Genomic DNA, 6,530 nt, shown 5'->3' on the forward strand with positions numbered 1-6,530 from the left:
ACAGAACAATGGATGGGTTCCGGGAAGGGGGGGATGGGGGGGCTCTGATGGTCCCCCGGGAGCCGGGAGCCTGTGAACTGAGGGGGCCCGGCCCACCCCCACCGGCCGGATGCGGGGCTCCCGGGCGGGCCCATCGTCTGCGTGGCTAACAGGTTTTCGGAGACGTCGAGCGGGACGTCCTGAGACGCTCGCTGCGAAGATGGACAGCCCCGCTCTGGGCTGCCCGACTGGCCATGTGAGGTCAGGAGCACCTGCCCTGCGGCGGGCGCCGCGGAACGTGTGTGGCTCGGATTTCTTCTAGTGAATTGAGAAGCCACCGGGTGCGGGCTCCGTTCTGGACCTCGCGGGCCGGGACGTTCACTCGAGCACCTGCTTTGACACTTCGGAGCCGTCCTGCTGGCGTCAGGCCGGAACCCCCCAGACCGCTGTCCCCCGCGGCCGCCTTCTCCCGGCGGTGGGCGGCGGGGGCGCAGTGCCCACACGGGGAGCGCGCAGATCGGAACTCAGCCTCGCGCACTGCGTGGGCTTCAGGCTCCCGGGGTTGGACCGGGAAGGGGCGGGGCCCAGGCTGACCCGGCGGCGGGCCAGGAGCTCCAGCCCGAACCTCATCCTGATTCTGCCCACAGCCTGCCTGGCCGTCCGGTCTCCAGTTACTTCATCTGCCAGAGGCAGGGGGTCCCGCCCCCTCGTCCCAAACGCTTCCCTCCGTGCGCAGAGTGGGGGGACCCGGGCTCTCCCTCTGTGCGGGGAGTGGGGGGACGCGGGCTCTCCCTCTGTGCGGGGAGTGAAGGGGCCCGGGCTCTCCCTCTGTGCGGGGAGTGAGGGGCCCGGGCTCTCCCTCTGTGCGCGGGGTGGGGGGACCCGGGCTCTCCCTCTGTGCGCGGAGTGGGGGGACCCGGGCTCTCCCTCTGTGCGGGGAGTAAAGGGACCCGGGCTCTCCCTCTGTGCGGGGAGTGAGGGGCCCGGGCTCTCCCTCTGTGCGGGGAGTGAGGGGCCCGGGCTCTCCCTCTGTGCGGGGAGTGAAGGGGACCCGGGCTCTCCCTCTGTGCGGGGAGTGAGGGGCCCGGGCTCTCCCTCTGTGCGGGGAGTGAGGGGACCCGGGCTCTCCCCTCTGTGCAGGGGTGGGGGTGGGAAGACCAGGGCCCTCCCCTCTGTGCGGGGTGGGGGGACCCGGGCTCTCCCTCTGTGCGGGGAGTAAAGGGACCCGGGCTCTCCCTCTGTGCGGGGAGTGAAGGGGCCCGGCTCTCCCTCTGTGCGGGGAGTGGGGGGACCCGGGCTCTCCCCTCTGTGCAGGGGTGGGGGTGGGAAGACCAGGGCCCTCCCCTCTGTGCGGGGGTGGGGGTTTAGGGGGTGCGGAGTGGGGGGACCCGGGCTCTCCTCCACGGGAGCCCTTGGTGCAGGAGGGAGGAAGCTGGGGGCTCGGTCTGGTGTCCACTCCCAGCATCCTTCCGGAAACATTATGAATTAAGAAAAGGTCGCCTTGAGCACCTCTTTGCTCAGGCCTTTCCTTCCTTTAGAGAAGGCATTCCGGGCTTAACCCTTTGAGTGCCAACCAGTATCCTAGGAACTATGCTAACATTGCCAAGGCATTTTTGCTGATTTTACAGCAGTTTCGGAAAAAAATTAGGAATCGCAAGTAAATGAAGTTACATATTCAAAAACTTAAGGAAACCTTTACTACATTGACATATTTAGCAATATCATCATCACTAATAAAGGCAGACTTAGAACTGGACGCCTTTTCGAAGCTTTGATAGCGCTCCCGGCACTTTAGGCAAAAGACAGGAGCTCCCCAGCACTCTAGGGGTTAACAAAGGTTAAAGCCCAGGCTCTGGGAGGCCACGGGACTCGCCCATGGTCTGTCCTGCAGGGTCCAGTACTGTCCTGGCCTCTCCCGGAGGGACCAGCGTCCCAGGGGCAGCATAGGACGCTCCAGGAAAGAGTGTCACAACCCCCAAACCAGCTGAGGAAATGGGAACATCAAGTTGGCTGGATCTAAGGACTCATGAGTGGGCAGCAGCCGCCTCTCAGGCAGAAAGGAGCTCTCATGGCTGCCCAGGATGGAGGGCTCCATAGACAGAAGCAGCGGGGGAAGGGCATGGGGAATCCCCACGTCTGTCTTTGGGGGACTGCAGGGGTCTGTCAGGCAGATGACCTCACCACTGCTGCCCAGAACCCCCCCTGCCCCACCCCCAACTGCAGTTAGATTAGGTGTGAAGGCTCCATTTGGTGACCTGGGCTGAGCACTGGTGACCCCTTGGGGCCTGTTGTTTGTTTTCCTAACAGAAGGCACCTTCGAAGCTGGACAGAGTGATGCCAGTGTCGGGACTGTGTCAAACAGCAAGGATGGACCGGCTTCCGGCACTGGGGACCCTCCCTTCCCCACCTAACAGCCTCCCCTGGACACCTCCCTCATCCGACGGCCTCTCCAGGAGGGATGAGTCCCCTGCACACGGTCACACTGCACGCGGGGTCCTTGCTGAGGGAGGGTGACAAGTCCGGGGAAGGAACACCACACCGCACGCAGCATCAGTGAGCAGGGCGGGCCTGCCCCGTGTGTTCACAAGCCCCAGCGTCTGAGCCACAGCGCACCCACCTCAAACGGCCTCTCCTTCCCCTTTTGCGCTCTCAGTGCACAAAGGTGACAGGCCAACGCTTGCTGGATGATGAGGCGGAGGAGACCTGGAGTCCTGAGGGCGGGCGAGAGATCTTAGCAGTGGGTGTTTGCTCTGGCTGGGCACAGAGCAGAGAGCGCACGTTGGGGTCCAAGCTCACTGAGCCCTCGCTCTCTGTGCCCACCTGCTCCAGTGGGGGTGACCATGGCCATCACAGGCTGGCAAGGTCTTGTCAGCCCTCCTGAATGGTGCCCACCAGAGACTGGCTTGGGGGCTGGCAGTGCCCAGGCCTTTGGCTACAGTGAGACAAGGGCCTGCTCATGGGTGAGGGTGTCTCAGCTGGTGTCACCCTTCCCTCAGTCAAGAACATGCTGTTATCAATGTTGTGGTGTCCAACGTCCAGGAATCTTGGTAACAAAAGTACCGAGAGGGGCCGGGGAGATGCCTGTCTTCCCAGCCTTTCCCGAGGGCAGAGAGCCAAGGCCCTGGCTGCTCTCTCTGTGGAAGCAGGTGCTCCCAGCCCCGCCCCGTGCTCTCCCTTGAACCCACCACGGGGAGGGAGGTCTGCAGCCTTCTGTGGGGTGAGGGGGGGGGGAGCTTCACCAGCTCTGCCTGCCCTGGGGTGGGGGACCCTCCGGGCTTGCTACCTATCTAAGTCTTGTTCTCCTGGCAGCACTTTTTCTCTTACTAGTAACAGACTTTATTTTTTAGGTCAGTTTAGGTTCACTGCAAAATTGAGCAGAAGGCACAGAGCTTTCCCTGTACAGCCCCTGTCCTCACCCAGGCACAGCCTCCCTCTGTCAGCAGCCCGGGGCAGGGCGCCTGTCACATTCCATGACCCTCAGTGACTCATCACCATTGCCCAGAGTCCCCCGTTTGCGGTGTGAGCGTTCTGTGGCTTGGGAGACATGTATAAGAACATGTGGCCACTGCCTGGCTGGTGTGACTCCGTGGTTGAGCGTCGACCCATGCACCAAGAGGTCACCTTTCGACTCCCCGTCAGGGCAATTGCTGGGGTTGCAGGCTCAATTCCCAGTAGGGGGTGTGCGGGAGGCAGCCGATCCATGTTTCTCATCATTGTTCTATCTCTCTATCCCTCTCCCTTTCTCCCTCTCTAAAAACATGTGGCCACCATCACAGCATCATCCGGAGTAGTTTCACTGCCCTGAAGGTCACTATGGCTTCCTGTCCCCTCCGACCAGCCCCCGCACTGCCGGAAGCTGGTCCACCCTTGCTGCTTGACGCAGTCGCTGCAGGGAAGAAACATCTGCACAGCTTATGTTTCAAGGGACCTGGCGTATATGGCATACTGTTCTTAATATGTTTGCTCCCCTTCTTAAGCGCTATGTGTTTTAACCAAGGTCACCTCTCCGAGAAAGGTTGTTTCCCCAGGTGAGGATTTTTATCAGTAAAACCCCTGAACTAAGTGCTAGGCTACCAGGGTAGTTAATCACTTTAACTACGAACAATCTTTACTTAGAATAATCTCCTTCAGTTACTTGCTTGTAGCTTAATAGAACAATAGAGCAGTGACCTTGGAATGAAGATAAGAAACGCCCTAACCTTTGGAATAGAATGGATAGGATTAAGATCAAATAGTATAAATACAGACGTAAGAGGACAATAAAAGGAGGAACCTGGCTATGACGATCACCTGAATGATGCCTCCCTGTCATTCCTTCTTCGCCGACGCCTTGAGGAACCCCTGGACCTGCTGGGGCTGGACCCCAACACCGCACCTGCTCTGTGCAGCTCCAGCCTGTTGCTGGTCCAGGGACGGCCTCAGGCTGTCCAACCAGCTGGGCTCAGGGGTCCAGAGCCCAGAAAGGAGATAGCTTCCCACCCCTGACTCTTGCCCAAAGGGCCCCCCAGGAAGGGGCGGCCCCGAGTGGAGCTGGGGGAACACCCTCACCCCACAGTGGTCTCCAGGCTCTGAAGGCAGAGGCCCCAGCAGGGGTGATGCGATGGCCCATGGCTGTGTTCAGGAATGTCAGAGGCAGCTGCTAACAGAAGTAGCAGGAACAGCGTCTAAACCACACGCCAGCAACGCAGCCGGGAGCTCTCAAAACCAATCATGGTGTGCGGCCATCCTCCTGATCATGTGTGTTTAGTGGAATACAGCGAACATTTAGGTAGAAAGCGCAAACCTGGAAAAGGAGGGTCGCCAGGGCCACGACTGAGGGAGGGAGCCAGTTTTGAAACGGTCTCTGTGGTTTGATGTGTTCCAGGCTCCCCTGAGCAGGTGGCCTGGTGCAGAGCTCCCCCCAGTGCCGGGCCCAGGAATGACAATCCCAGGCCCAGGAATGACAGTCCCAGGCCCAGGAATGACAGTCCCAGCGCCCAGGTAGGTGGGAAGCAGGGCCTGGCAACTCGGAGTCCGGAGTCCCGTGCCCACACCGGTCGGGGTCCTAAGGGTCGCACCAGGGAGAGTGGCAGCGGAGGCGCAGGCGCCCAAGGCAGTCGCAGGATGGGGCCGGGGTGTCACAGGAGGGCCCAGCGTGGGCAGGAACCTGGGCAGGCTGGCTGGGAGTGCTCCCGCGGCTTCACAGTGAATTAAGACAACACCGCCATGAACGTGTGGTCATTCCAGCCGGAGTAAATAAAAAGATCCAATCCAGCCCCCCCGCCCCCCTTTTAAATACAGGAATCCTTTGTGCACCTGAGAGTTTACAACGTAAAGAAAACGATCTTAGTGTCCTGGCTGCTGAGACAGCCAGGGGATATTTATCCTCTTGCTGTTCTAAGGGCAGAGGTCTAAGACGCAGGCGTGCGCAGGGCCTTGCTCCCTCTGAAGGCTCCAGGGGACTCCGGTCACCCTCCCCCAGCACCTGCTGGCTGCTGGCCATCTCGGGGTTCCCTGGCTGTCGAAGCATCACCCCATCTCTGCCTTCATCTTCACGGGGCCTTCTCCCCGTATGTCCAAACTTCCCCTTTTATTAAGGAGGACACTAATTATTTTGCCCAGGGCCCACCCTACTCTCACTCATTACAATGCAAGGACCTTGTTTCTGAATAAGGTCACATTTGGAGGTGCTGGGGGTTAGAATTTTGGGGCAACAAAATGGGATTCACCTGGAGCCTGAGCCAAGGTCTCAGGCGTTCTTCTGCAGACTGCTCTGCGGGGAGGGGCCCCAGCGCCTGAGGGCCCACTGCCCAGGCCGGGCGGCCAGCAGCCCCTTCCTCAGGGCCCCCAGCCCTGTGCTGGGTTCACAGGCCTTGTGTTCCTGCTCTTCCTGAACGGCCAGAGGAGACCTCTACAGGTGGCTCACCCTTCGCTTGACCCAGAAACCCCCACAAACCCCTGCGGATCCGGAGGTTCAAATCTTCATGCTCATTGTAAGGACCCTCGTGAAACTGGCCAGGCCCTCAGGGTAGGCATATCCAAGAGCCACCAAGTCTCTGAGGGATGTCCCTTTTCAGAAGCAATGGGCGCCATTCTGTCCTGACGATGGTGGAGCTGGTAGGTGTGCCCAGGCCAAACAGCGGGGCCGGACAGGGTCGGTGGCCCAAAAAGGGTGCTGAATTTTTGCTGCACGTGCTTCACAATGCGGAGAGCAATGCTGGACTTGAGGGTTGAGATGTAGATTCTCTGGTCATTGAGAACATCCAGGTGGACAAAGCTCCCAACTTACAGAGCTCATGGGCGGATGCACCCACCCGAGCTCCCCCTGCCGCCCCGAGACGATCCCGCTGGAAAGAGCAGGTGGTTCCTGGACTAGGGGAGGTGGCAGAGAAGAAAAAGATGCCCCGGGAGAAATTGAGGAAGCAAAAACTATGGCGCGGGAGTAAATTCAGAATCAAATGCATGCTAATATAAGTAAAAAAACACACACCCCACAGTCATTGTAGTCCTGTATCACGGATACTTACCGCACCCACTGCCACACTGTGGACACGCCCCAGGCTGGGCCTGGC

Source organism: Myotis myotis, unplaced genomic scaffold, assembly GCF_014108235.1.
Source record: "Myotis myotis isolate mMyoMyo1 unplaced genomic scaffold, mMyoMyo1.p scaffold_m19_p_2, whole genome shotgun sequence".
In the NCBI taxonomy this organism is placed as follows: Eukaryota; Metazoa; Chordata; class Mammalia; order Chiroptera; family Vespertilionidae; genus Myotis; species Myotis myotis.